General features: G+C 30.3%; 1 protein-coding gene across 1 annotated transcript in view; it reads left to right on the top strand.

The window, feature by feature from the left end:
• Positions 1-11,678: 11,678 nt before the first annotated feature.
• Positions 11,679-15,115, top strand: part of SCHIP1_1 (Schwannomin interacting protein 1) — an 85,694-nt gene continuing 82,257 nt past the window's right edge. The window contains exon 1 of the mRNA XM_051211857.1: positions 11,679-12,665. The gene's annotated coding sequence lies outside the window, so the exon portion shown is untranslated. The remainder of the gene's footprint in view (positions 12,666-15,115) is intronic.

Genomic DNA, 15,115 nt, shown 5'->3' with positions numbered 1-15,115 from the left:
TTTTCTCAACCAGTTAACCCATAGAAAAATGGAATTCTGGATACATAATTAATTAATTTTATAAGCACACATTGTGATGCAAAAAGAATAACTATTATATAGAAGATTCTTAAAATTTTATTTTTTCCATAATTTAATCAACATATTCAAAATGGTTGTTACTGTCGATAGATAAGTTAGGTCTCCTGTGCTTAGTGTATGTGTTTTATCAAATACCACCGAGAGGTGAGGATGTTGAATAAGTGACAACGACAATGAATGGTGAAGAATCAATGACTAGGTTCGTAAAACTACAGAGTTGTCATTTTTCAAAATACGGTTGTACAGCATAAACTTAGATGAATAAAAACAAAATTATATGCTTTTATTGTTAGTTGAAGCTAGTTAAACTTCATTATCGTAGAAAATACAAATAACTGCTCCTGTCATAAAATATCACCATTATATAGAGATCGAAAGCATGGACTACTGAACACGTCATTATAAAACAGTTGACAGAACCTTGAAAATGCTTTACTGAGTAAATAAGAATATTTACTCTTTTCAAATGTATAACCTGATTGAAACCTCAGCGAATGACACATGGAAATATAAATCACTTTTTCCTGATAAATGAACTTCAAGAAAACCATTTGTGTCATTTTTCTGTCAAAATATCTTTAGACCAATGAAACTCAACTTTCAATATAAAACTTCCATTCAAAGTCACCTTTGTTTTAAGTCAGATAAATTGACATTGTTAATTTAACTTAGAAAGGTTTATTACCTTCGACAGAATTGTTATTCTGTAGGAAGAATAGTTTTTAATTTCTGTTAATTGATTCCAGGTGATTATCTGTTAGTCCATATATTTGTCACTATCGTATACATTCATTTTTGTAGAAACATGTGTATCCTTTATTTTTATTTAAGGTGGCACAACACGGTGTGAAATTCAGAGACTTTACCCTTAAGTTATTTGGGTAGATATTAATGCTTTAGATTGTTAAAGATTATCCATATTGGAATAACAGTTAGTTAAAGAATTGCGGGAAGCACCGGGTATCATGTGATTGTGTTTGGAACCATAATCTTATCTATTGTAGAGTGAAAAGTCATTGCCAATAAATAATACTATGTAAGTTATTATGAAATTTCAACTGAAAAAGCAATGTACAGTGGCATGGTGACATCTTATTGTTTTATGAATTTCATTACCCCGTATCATAAACTATTAACAATTTAACGACTTAACTATACAGGAGTATACGACCTCTAGTGACAAATGCATGGTTTGATAAGTAATTGATGAAAATTCGCATTGAAACAAAATAACATTTGGATGTATACAATGCATCTGTTAAGTGAGATTAATTTATAGCAACACTAAGTGGATATAACATTACTAATCTAATTTTATATTAATGAAACTAGAGTTGAACATAGTCTAGTGATACAATGAGTGCAATTTTTAGGTCATGTGGGCAGTAACATATCTCATTACAATCTGTTGTGATATCTCATAAAGATTCCGAGCCTTCACATGAACTCAGTATTTACCAGAGAAATAATTTCCAATTTTTTCCCCATCTATTATTAGATTGTACGTGATGTATTTAATGTTCAAAAAAGCATTATCACATCGGTTGTTTGGTTTTCCGTAATTGTTTTTTCTTTTAGTGGCCCTAAATCTGACTCCAATTTGGTCGTATGAATGTTATTGAAATAGATAATGTCGCCTATCTTCGTATATAGTTATCGACTTAGACTGCGTTAGTGAATAACGGAATTAAATAAGTCAAATACGAGAATGGATTTCCCAATACTTATATTTTTTGCAATCGTTGATTGGAATAGATAATCAGAGAGCCGTAGCGAAGGAAGCGAGGAAGAGAGAGTGAAGCGACACGCAGTGGAGCAGGAATGTGAGCCAACTCCATTCAGTCAGGCGTTAATCAATATTTAGTCACACAAAAATAAGCGACAGACATGTGATGAACAGGATAATAAATGTACACACACATATGTTCATATAAAAACAGTCAAGGTTGGTAAGCGAAAGGTCAAAACATGACTCAAGTAGAATGAATAAATTGGCCTGTTCGAAATCTAGAATAAGGTATATGAGCTTAGCATAATAATCGACACTACATTTTCCTCTTTGAAAAATTCTCGGAACTTATTTCTTGTGATTCTTCATCAGGATTTGAAAATCCATTCTTATTCCAGTGTTTAGTTCTGTTGACACAGTAACTAAAGTTATTTTGCTACGATATATATATATTACGTATGATATATCGTTTGGATCCACAAAAGATAACCTTTCAAAAGACTTATTTCCACAGTATTTTATCCTGTGCTACAAAATGACTAACTGTAAAAGTGGTAAGTATTTTTTACTGTGACATTGATAATGTTTTCTTAAGTCACTGAACATTCAATTATTGAATTAATTTACCAAACATAACTTCAACTGAAAAGAATCACCCTAGTACATTTGTATCAAAATTCATATCAGTCCAGTTTACCATATGTACATTATATATGGACCAGATGTGTAATATGATAACGGTGTATGACACACACGTTTATCTACTACTAAGAAATCATATGATTTTCAAATTACACATTTACACTATTTGTAAGAATGTTTTTAGTAAAACCACGTATCTGGATTCCAAACTACATAGATTTCTCATACAATTTTTTCAAGAATATGGAGAAATTTATTGTTAGTTACTAAATTTTCACTGAATAATGTTCAAGTGTAGCTTAGTTTAAACATGAATGGTTAGGATTCTAAGTAGTTAATTTGTAATTGTATCCGTCTGTTCAATCTATTTACTAAGACTGAAATAATTGCATTTTACTGCTATACATTATCAATAAATGTAACATATGCCGTTAATTATGAGGCTGGATTTTGTTGAAAGTAGTATGAAGAATTTTTAACCATTAAACTTGAAACATTGTCATATAAATCGAGTTAGTCGTATTCTTTACAACTTGATAAAAGTTATTTGAAGTTACTTTGTCAAAGGAGATGCATTGATCTAGTTAAACCGTAGCACTTAACAGACAAATGGATTTAGATAAATGATAAAAAGGATTAGCAATTTAATTTCCTACAAAAATTGAACTATTCAATATTTTTAAACCAGAAGCCAGTTAGAAATTTAAATCATATTGAATGTCGACCCAATTTATTTGATCCACCTGACAAACGTTTGTTGTAAATAGCTTCTCCAATAATAAACTGATGTTTATTTATATTTGCACAGCACAATTCAGAGTAGATTTCATCAAAAACCGACAATAGTAGCGAAATGAAGGAATAATCCATATCTCCCCCATTTTATATTTCCCTACGACGCCTTACGGAATGAACTTCAGACTTTCAGCCTTCAAGTTTACAATAATACATTTGAGTTGGCGTATCAAAACCCTGTTTTCAACATTTTTTAACTACAATCAACTTTCAAGAAGAATCGAGAATGTCTGGATCGTCAGGTGACCGGAAAATCATGACATCAATTTTGCTTATTATCGTGGTATTTCACTTCCTAAGAGACTCCGATAAAAACAATTTGAATACTTCGTGATAATTCCCCAGTTCGTGCTAGTTCGTTATAAAACTATTTTCCCACTCATAAAATCGTCGTTATTTAATGAGACTTAGAAGTTTCTTATAAAAACATCTACTTATAGTGATCACTTGTATGTTTTTTATTTCAGCTCATAATTGAAATATATATATATTTGTACATCGTTTGAGATACTATTAAAAAATTAGCTAATTCAGAAGAGGTCTTTTAAGGTCATTTCTAACGAATTTTGACCTTTGATTAAAACAGTATTTTTGTTTATAAACACAAAAGGTTATCAGTTAAAATATTATCATTCAAACTTGAAATAGAACTAAAATTTCTGTCATCCCGATGTCAATGTATTCTAAAATGTTGAATTATGTATGCCTATGTAAAATTTGATGAATTGCTACCAAAACATGTATCATATTATATATATATATATATATATGACGGTATGCAGTGTTGAAAATAAATGTTCAACTTCATCATAGACCGACTGCTGGAGATAACGTTCTCGTTGACTGAATTTTCGGGCATTGATCTCCTACCAGGAGGTCAACTTATCGACTTAGAATACATAGATGACATAGTCCTGTTTGGTAAAGACGCTGATAAAATGCAGAGTTTTTGGCAGCACTGAGTATATATATATATATATATATATATATATATATATGAGACCATTTGAAGCTGAGAACCTCGTCTCACATTTATAAAACGCTGACTAAAAATGGCTTTTGTGCTTCACACTAGTACACCGCTATGCTTTCGTCGTATTTCTTCTGAATTCATGTTTAGAAGCTTGGGGAACATTCCTCATGCGATGGACGTATGTAACCATTTGTGAATACAGTGATGATAGATATCAGTAAAAAAATTTTGTTCGGAAGTTTGACTGTTGAATCATTTCCCATCACTGTGCTAACTTATTTCCATAGCTAATTGAATTATATACGCTTACAAGCAATCTGAGCATTTAAATGTAGAAATAAACTGTTTGATCATTTTTCGTTTTAACCTGATCTTCAGAAATGTTTAAAACTTACTGTATAAAAGAAAATCGAATCCAGCAGAAACTACAAAACAATCAGTGTTTCATGTCGATACTACATAGAGAAAATTCCTTTGATATATTTGATGTCCATGGTAGATAAATTAATTGGATAACTATTCTATGAATGGATTAACGAATATATGTCTTGAGATTTAAATACTTTCAACGTTTTGTACTAATCATTAAAAATTTATTTCCAAGTACCAATCGATTTCCAATTTAGTGAAAGAGCAATTTTAACCCTTGGGATTAATTTATTATATTTAGATGCCGTATGATTTTGGCAAATATTAAAACTGATGAAAAAATTTAGTTCTTTCCTTTTCTGTTTAAAATTCTTTATGAAAAACAAAACTAATCAGAAACGTGATAGGAAAGAGAAGGAAAACAATTTAATTAAAATGTTTATATTCTTTTAAATATCAAAACCATATTTAAATATAAAGGATTTTTATCTATTGTATATTTAAGGATTCAAAATGTTTCGATTTCTTTTTCCATTTTTGATATAGAACAAATTGTATAGAAATTAATTTACCTTCTAAAAGCTTTTGTTTTTGTTCAGCTAAACACGTATCATTATTAAGGTTGATAAAATTATCAATCACCAGATGATAATATCCGATTTATCATTTATTGATTTCTAATTTTTTTTCTTCTTTTATAGCTATAAGTTACATTTTCAATGTTGAACTTAGCGGTCTACCATAAACTGCAAGAAATTAATAATAACAGACACTTAATTCAATTTTAAATGATTTTTATCATCCGATTGTTGATATTTTTGACTGAAACTTGATCAGTCCTGGTTTGCAAATGAGCATCTTGTGCACATTATACAAGCGAGCGACTATTTGGACTCAGTAGCTGAGTGGATAATTCGATAGTATTTGAGGTAAATGGTTATTAATTCAAGTCTCGGAGTGGAAACCGATTTTTAGTTTTAGAGACATCCAGTTGACGAGTCCCAGATAGGACAAAATGCTCGTCCTGAATTCTAATATAAGTCACATTTCATCCGTTCTGTAATAAAAGACATTCTTATTTACTCTTTTTATTTAAAAAGTGTTTATTCACAGTTATCATCTTATAAGAACTAATAAATCAATTTGACATGGTGAGACTATTCTTTGGGTAACATGGGCAAAAATATTTTATATGCAATAACATAAAATCTGCTTAAGAGTTGAATAATTAAAAAAACATTAAGGGAATTCCAAGTGAATATGTGACAGCTCTCCAATAAGCCTTTTATTCAGTAGTATTTCAGCTCTTAACAGTTAAAAATATGTCTGATGGAAAGAATAACTATGAAATCTGTACCTCGACAAAGATAATGATACCACCTAGTGACTAAATTCCATGTAGATTCGTAAAGTTTCAATAAAAGTCATGAAATATGAGGTAAAGCACTGATTAACAGATGATTTCGGAAAGAGATCACAATTTGGTAAAAGCTGACTGAATTCCGTCACTTTAGTATAAAATCATTGTAAATACCATAAGACATGAATATTCTAAGCAAAATTTGGTCTAAGTTCGTTTGTTTATCATAATGAGTCTCAAATAAAACTTTGCTGCCTAGTGTTTAGCAAAATAAGTGGATTGGAAAATGTAGTTCGAGAACTGACAGATTACATAATATTGAACATGAGAATGCAAAAGTTTGTTAAGAAAATATCCAATAACTGTTATGTAAGAGTGAGGAGAAAAATGACAAAGTGAATGAAAAAACCTGAATTCTTTAACAATAAAAGTGCAATGGAATAAGATATTTTATTCTTCTCTAGTGTCAGCTATGTTTACCTTCATATGTTGGTCGTCAAGGTTGAGAGTGCAATTGTATAAAATGCTTATGAATTCAGTGGTTTGATTTTTTAATATGGATTCTGACGTCTTCTACTGTTTGTTCAGTGTATAACTAAACTATGTGGTAAATTTAACAGAATACGATAGATAATTTCGAATGCATTGTTTTTTGTTCACTTGTTATTGATTGAGTGAGAGCGTTTATAAAAACTTAATCAATCCTCATTGCCATTCGTTCAATCAAGTAGGATGACTCGGTTTTCAACGAAGATGAAATCTGTATTCACTAATAACGATATTTTAACAGCTGATTTGATATGATGAAATAACGAAATTCAGTTTAAATAAATAATATATTTCTTTGAAGTGAACTAATTTAATTTGTAGGTAGCAATCTTCATAGATCGATCTTGGATCACCACTGATAACCACAGAACACTGGACAGCTGTTTCATCCTTATATCCGACTCTTTGGCAATATGAATCGAATTCATTGTCAGAGAGTCAAACTGTTTTCATCCAAAGTGGCAAACGATCATCGGGCCATAAAGTGAATCGAAATAAACTTTAATTACGACAATGAATTCGTCTTGCGTTTGAAAGGTCCGAGTTCCAATCCTTTAAATGAGACCTGTCCATGCCAAATGCAATCTACAAGTCACATACTTTAATCTAGATTTTATTTATTCTGTAATAACTAAAATAAAATTATTATAGCTCATTTCTTTTGAGACTTCTAACTAGCGTTTACAATCTAAATTTATTAACCTGTGTCAAATAAAAACAATATACTGAGATAACTTGAAAACACATAAGTTTAATTTCTATGCTATTTTTACTTTTAATTGACAAATTGCATGTACACAGAATCTTGTATAAGTAGTTTAAATCATGTTGATGTACGCTAAGTATTCCATAGTAATGGCAGCGTCAACTCTGGCACCATTTAGAAACCGATTGATAATGAATAATGGATCAGTAAACTAGTAAGTACTGTGTTTGATCAAGACTTCGATACTATACAAATAAAAATTAATCTATGAATTCAATGTATGTACCATTATACTTTAACCATGATGATTTTCTGCTTTTTTTCCAACATCTTCAAACTCCATGTGGTTTACTTATTTCTTCAAAACGATGAAGTAACACTATGTTGTAAAATACTATTCATTTATGCTAAGCGATTAATTTTACTTTCTAATTTTCATAATAATCTTATCAATAAACAATTCTGATTGGTACCTTTTATTTTATCAGGTGATAATTTTCTCTTATTTTTACTGAAATGATCCTAGAAAAATTAATGAAATGAATACGAGATTGTTGTGCGAGTCATATGACCAAAGCGTTAATCAAAAATTTTAGGTACTTGTTGAAAATATTCAAGAATAAAATAAAATCGAATACCTATGTGGTAAACAAGAATTTGAATGGGAGAGAGCAATTTATTGGTGAACACGAAATTACAGAGTGTCTACCTAAAATATGGAAATTATACTTTAAATATATAATTTGCACCTCTTCCATAGGTTTTTCTTCACATGCTTCATGATTCTTTCAATTGTGTTGTCACAATGAATAATTTCTGTTTCCATTTCTGTTCTTTTCAATCGAATTATTTCAATCTTCTTCTGGGATATATCCCAATTTCCATACTACTTATATCCACTGACACCAAATCCACACTTTTGTTGTTAGACTATCACTTATCTAACCCAAACAAACTGACAATGTTTTGGTGCATTGCTTTCAACTTGGAACATCTCTCCTTCATTTCATTACTTTTATACTTTCTAACTATCTTTCTATATTTAATAAACTGGCTTACTCTTCATACTTGTTCTGATAAAAAGATTGATTCCATAAACTACTGGATAACTGATCATTTATCTAGGGGACTTTTACGTGAACTTCAGACATATAGCTCTCAAAGGAAAGACCTAACAGTCAAAAACTATACATAACTGTAATAGTATATATAGATAATATATTATATAATATGAACATAATAAATTATATGTATGTCTATATATTAAAACAACTCGGTTGGCATTTTTAATCCGAAATTCAAGGTCAAGACCTTACTGTCGACTAAGGTACAGGTTGATGCGCAGTCAGATGCCTTAGGGTTCTACAGTACTGTTCTTCAAGATTCTCCTAAGAAAATGATTCTGAAGTCGGTACGAGAGGAAAAAGAAGACTAAGTGAGAAGATATATTTGGAAGAAATTCGAACTTATCGTGATGTATGAACTTAAGCTGGCATAATATATTGGAGGAGAGGCATTCTACGCTATACTGATTTAAAGTGAACGCTGAACTGAACTCCTTCATTAAGTGTCGTGTTCAGTACAATTGAGATGGTTAATGCCAATGTCAGATGTTCATTTGCCATTACTATGAGGAACTGTTTAGCGCTACAATATTAAAATACTTTTCTAAGGCAAAAAATTAATAAGACCAACGATGTATAAACTAATTCTTGAAAAAAAATTAAAATAATTGTTTGTTAGAATTCATTACTTTTGGTTATTTAAAACAAAACAAAAAAAGTTACATTTTTAACATTAACATACAAACCAACAATTTCAGATGACCCGTATATGCATTTTAAGTTAGTAGCGTGAATTGATGATAAGTGAACCAAATACATATATATATATATAATGTATATATATATATATATATATATATATATATAGCGCAAGCTTCTTTCAAAGTCAATCCACTTGTCCAATAGATTATTGAAAAAAATATCAAAACAATTTCACGAATTTCACATAATATAAATGACCTTGTGTAAAGCGAAAAATGGTATTTTTCATCAAAGGTTATCGTTTATGAACATCCACTAGATACCTCATCTTTTCATCACATAACAATCTTTCTCATGGTATAAACGTAAGAATGAGTGTAATTAGTCTAAGTATTGATGAATAAGGTTCATTAAAGCACTGTTTATAACATATACGTTACATCTATCTTATCAATTATACTTAATTTGAATAGTAATATGAACATTGTCACTAACACAGAAACATGTAGCTGATATTACCAAATCGGAATAAAACCACAGTAACTGCCGAATATATAATCAAACTTCCTTTTCTTCATCTTCTTCATTAGACTTATTATAAAACAGTTCCTAATTTTGATCATTTAAGTAAAACATTGTCATTATTAGATATCTAATTAGCGTATCTGGCATTTAAACAATCTTCACTGGGTAAAACGTCTATAATTGCTTTTAACCACCATTATATAACTGTGATAAATTTCAATTTCAGTAAATAATTTGTCATGACTTTTGTTTAAACGTTTTAACTTGAGTTCGTTCAGGCTTAATAAGATTGTTTGAAATAATTCTCTTCGACTCAAATTATTTTTGTCGACTATTTTCCTACGGTAGATGTTTAATTCCTCTTTGAGAAAACTATAGACAAGTTTTGCTATAAACAAATAGTATATATCAGAAGGGATTTTGTGGCTATTATAGTAGTTTTAGTTGTTGAGATCACGAGTCATTAAGTTAGACATCAACACCGTTGGATGCCGGCTCAGTGATCTTAAGGTTAAGCGTTCGCGCGCGAGACCGTTAGGTCCTGGGATCGAATCTCGTGAGGCGGGATCGTGGATGAGCACTGCCAAGGCCGTCCAGTGCTTCTAGGTTTTTCATGGTGGTCTGGCTTTAACTGACTCATGATCTCAACTATTAAAATATTATATACTTAAATTGTTTCAAAAACTTAATAATTGTATTCTGGAGAAAATATTTTTTTATTTTGTTCGTAGAAGATGATTTTAGAAAACTACACAATTGGAAATCACGGAAATAAAGTTACTTCATGAAAATAAAATAATGAAAACTATTATATTGCGAAGTATTTTTACATCCCTCGTCATTTAGTTGTTCAGTTTAGTTACTACTGTTGTCGGAAAATTTATTCGATAAGTTATTGGGGAGAATGAGGTAGGCGTATAAAATGAGAACTGATGGTAACGACTCCTGAAAACAAACTGAATACAGTTCAAAAGAAAAAATCTATAACTGAATAAACTCATTGTAGTATAATATGGAATGAAATATATTATTTGTATATGAAGTAATTAACTGGTAATTTCTTCATGAAAACGATTAACGGCTTTTTGCTTAGCTGATTTCATGTGAAAAAATTGTTAATCACGTAGCTTGATCTTCAGTTTTGTGGTATGACTGTGAGTTATTTATCAGATAATAAATGATCAAATAAAAATAACATTTAGGTCATAAAAATGAATTCCAAATATACCCATTTTAACTGTTACTGCCAACGTGTTGATTTTGTTGTATACGTTTTGCTGATAATCCCTTTTTTATTTTGGTAATCATACTAACTGATTTGATAAGATACTTGAAATGACATGAAGATTTTCTCTCATTGTATTAAGGCTTTGGATATTGACCAAATAGACTTCAGGAAAACAGACTCATTATCTAACAGACAAAATATTTAGATATACATTAATGTAGTACAAATTTTGGGTGTGAGCGAACTTAGAAACTTGTTTACCAGTAAATCGTTCATTAACGAGTCAACAATCAAATATAATAACCTAGACCTTAAAACAATTTGGAATGTACACTTTAAACTGTCTTCATTATTAGTTTATTTATATGGTTAGGTAGATTTTTTCAGTTCCTTTAGCGTTTGAATTTAGTCTAGTGGTGATCATCTACCAGGAGGTACTTGAAATTACAATATGAGGATTGAGATTTGTACCGACAGTGCACTCATTATGAAGTATCTTACCAAAACTACGATTTTGTGATCAGTGTGTTCTTGCCAGGCAAACTACCGTGGCTTAGGTAGGATGGAAAGACGATTTATCACAACAAACATCTTTCATTCAGTCCTGTGATTGACAAAACTAAATAGTTGTAAAAGATCTTGTTGACTCAATTCACGTTTTTATCCCACACCTTGTAATATACTACGGAGTGAGGCCTGGAAAGGGCTATCATACAGCAAACAAAAGGAACAGCATATATTATTTAGATGTAAGAATGCATTATTTAATAAGGACAAAGTACACAGCTTTTAACTTGTACGTTGACAAGGTGCAATTCAAGACCAGCCTAACTTCTTGAAAAAATCCTATTAGTGAATATTTAATAAACTGTGGCGTGATATTATGACAGAAAGGTGGACAAGAAAGACAAACCATGAATCACGCTGTTATGAGAAAGGAAATGCTGACTCCCTAAGTGAAATTACCACGTTCAATATAGATTGAACAACCGGAAAAGCAAGACATTTCTCTCATTGTGCTAGTGAAGATTTCAAACTGATTCTTTTAAATAAAGAATAAATGGCACGACAACGAAATGAATTTATTGAGGATATAAATAAACAGCATGACAGTTCATGATTCACTTGCAGAATAGTTCTCAAAATTTGTGGTTATAACTTTGTGGAAGGATTTTCGCTAAGAATATCCACTAGTTCATTTATCATAATCATGCCTTCTATATTTATTTGATTAGCAAATAACCTAGTTCATCCAAGTATTATGTAAATAGTATTCAACAAATTAAATAACAATAGGAAGATGAAGTAATTCATACTTTAAATATTTCAAACTTGTTGCACAATCTATATATTGTGTTTTGTTCGATAAGATCATCTTGTTGAGTTCCATTACCAGAGTTCAAAAATTAGCCTTGATATGAATAACAAAGAACAGAAGGATTGTTTAAATTAAATTTTCATTAATGTTACTTGAAAACATTTTTCATGGCCTAAATTTTACAAGTAGTAAGGAAAACGAATTAATATATCAGGTTAAATATACTTTCTGTACAAAATTAAGAAATACATTATGATTCAGATTCAGAAATTATAGACTTATGGTTATTATTGATCATTTTCATATGGATTCATAGACACGGTCGATAAACAATTTAAGGGAGGAGAGAAATTTGTTCAATATTAGCATATATTATGAAAAGTTCTTCTCAATATGTATTGCAACTGATACCATAAGACAAGGATAAGTTACTGTTGTCAAAATCTCGATTATCTTCTCTTCATGACTGACCTTCAATTCAGCCAATCATATTTAAGTTAGCTATGATTGGTTGATTTGTTCAATCTGTAATAGTAAAAATGGTAATGCATTTCGATCAAAGATGCACTGGTGTTAATTACGATGGTGAATACCTTAGTGTATAAACTATAAGCAAAACGGGAAGTAAGTCATGAAAAATTTGATGTTTTTATTACAAACACCGATTTAATTTATTATTTTATATATCAGTATGGACTCTTGCTTAGAGTGAGTCACTGGCCTGCATGTAATTTTAACCACGTATGATATATATTGTCAGATATAATATAGTCATTAAAAAATATTTTTCATCTTATTCATCACACTCGAAACATAACACGTCTTCTGAAGTGTATATGCAGCTTAAAATAGGTCTGTTATTATCAAGTTTAGTGTGAATTGTTAACCTTTATTTTCAAACTAATAACTACTTTGAAACTAAATGACGATTACTAATTTGATTAGGGTTCTATCGTTGTTTCAGTTTGGTTTTTATAACCATGATTCTGAAAGTTATCAGAATTCGGATTCGGTTTAAATTTTATAAACGCTTATCAACAATCCTTACTGCATTTTCTCTTGACTATCGAATAGCTTGACAGTCAAACAGAAATATTAATAATTTCGTATACTGATAGGTACTAGCATATATGTACGGCTTCATTTACTTTTCCATAACTATGACCAACGGGGTAGAGACAGGTATCAATCTCAGACAGTGGAAGGTGATCGCACAATTTCATAGATTGGTTGGAGTTAGACATTAACACCGTTGTACGCAGGTGCAGTGGTCTAGAGGTTAAGCGTTAGTGCGTGAGACCAAAGGTCCTGGGTTCTGACACAGCCTGCGGGATCGTTGGTGCGCACTAATAAGGAATCGCGTACTAGGACGAGACGGCCGTCCAGTGTTTCCAGGTTTTCAATGGTAGTCTAAAATTCATTGATTCATGATCTCAATCAAAAACCTAACAATCTCCACAACCACACACTGATAATGTATTCTAAGCTGTTTTGTTAGGAATATTTAACCAAAATGTTTATTCAAGTTGTTACTTTCAGAGTCTCAAATAAACGAGATCAGTTCAGGAAAATGTTAACATTTACATTGATTTGCTTTATTTAGAATCACTTGTCCATCTTAAAATAGACTGAACTGTATTTAACTGTTGGTTTTACATAGAAACGAGGAATTAGAATTGATCTAATTCAAAGAATTTTTAAATGTGCATAAATCATATATCAACACTTTTCAGATAGTTGAACTATTATTTAGAAAACTACATTTAGAATTAATAGGTTAATCATCAATTGATAACTTCTGGAATAATTTTGACCTGATTACACTAAATTATTAGAAGTTGATATATATCTAGTATGTTTGAAGTTGAAGTGTTAGTGCTTTTTTAAGCACAAATAAACTGAAGCAACTTTTATTTTGTAAAGTTGGTAGTGTTTCAGTGTTAATGATTTGGCATCTTTATAAGGCATTTTATAAAAATCTGTATTTATTATTTATCATTCATATGAACTTCAATTCACATGTGATTACATCTTAGTAATAAACATAAAGTGGTCACATGTATCTGCGTAATTTGAATTTTCACCAATAAACCATCATTAACATCTTAGCTAATTAAAAACCAGTTTTTTTCTAGATATTTGTTTATGATTGTAACTTTAGGATTTACTCTGCAAAACTATATAACTTTACTGTTCTTCATAACATTCATTTAAATTTTTCTACTGTTATAATTTGGATGTCCTCACAGTTAGTTGTTTATCAAGCTGCGTGATTTAGAAGTAGATTAGAAAAAACTAATGGTGGTCAAACCATTACTTCATATCAGTTCGTAAAGTCATGCACTGTTGGACCAAGCCGTGTTAATACATATACCCCACATGATATCGACGATCGGTTGTTGAAGACGTTGAGTCACATGGCTAAGAGTTTATCAAAGTGACCCAGGTGTATCTAACCTTCGTCTTTCTCTACATCTTGTTGTTTCAGTTTTCCGTCATACATATAAACTTTCATGTATTCTCTTCTAACTATTTGTTTATTGTTTATTATTTCGGATTATTTATCGCCCTGTTACTGTTTAAGTTTATTGGTCTGTTGATAACCTAAAATATGTTGAGATAAACTAAACTTGTTCCAGTTTTTGTGTTGATTATGATTTAGTTTACGTTTTTCACTGGTTTCATTAAACTGCATGAACGCAAAATCTTCTAATTGATAAAATATGACCTCACTGTACAGATCCCTATACAGGTAACTGTTTTTGGAAATTTTCTGCATTATTTCAGATCAAATCTTTAAATTGTTTAAAGTTTCACGATAAAAATTATATATAATATATATATAATTTTGTTGTTCGGTTATGTTTTCCTTGAAAAAGCTTGAACCAGATTGCCAGGCGAAACGTTGGATTTACTTCAAATTCTTTCGCTGAGATTTTCCAAATACATTCTTCCTCTTTATTCTAGATTAAAATAATTTAATGTAATAAGGAACTTCTTAAATTGAATTTGAAATTCCAAATGATGGTGGAAATTTTCTCATAATATATATCATGTATGTAGACATAATTAGA

This window comes from Schistosoma haematobium, chromosome ZW (assembly GCF_000699445.3).
Source record: "Schistosoma haematobium chromosome ZW, whole genome shotgun sequence".
Taxonomy (NCBI): domain Eukaryota; kingdom Metazoa; phylum Platyhelminthes; class Trematoda; order Strigeidida; family Schistosomatidae; genus Schistosoma; species Schistosoma haematobium.
This window is presented reverse-complemented; position numbering and strand designations above follow the sequence as displayed.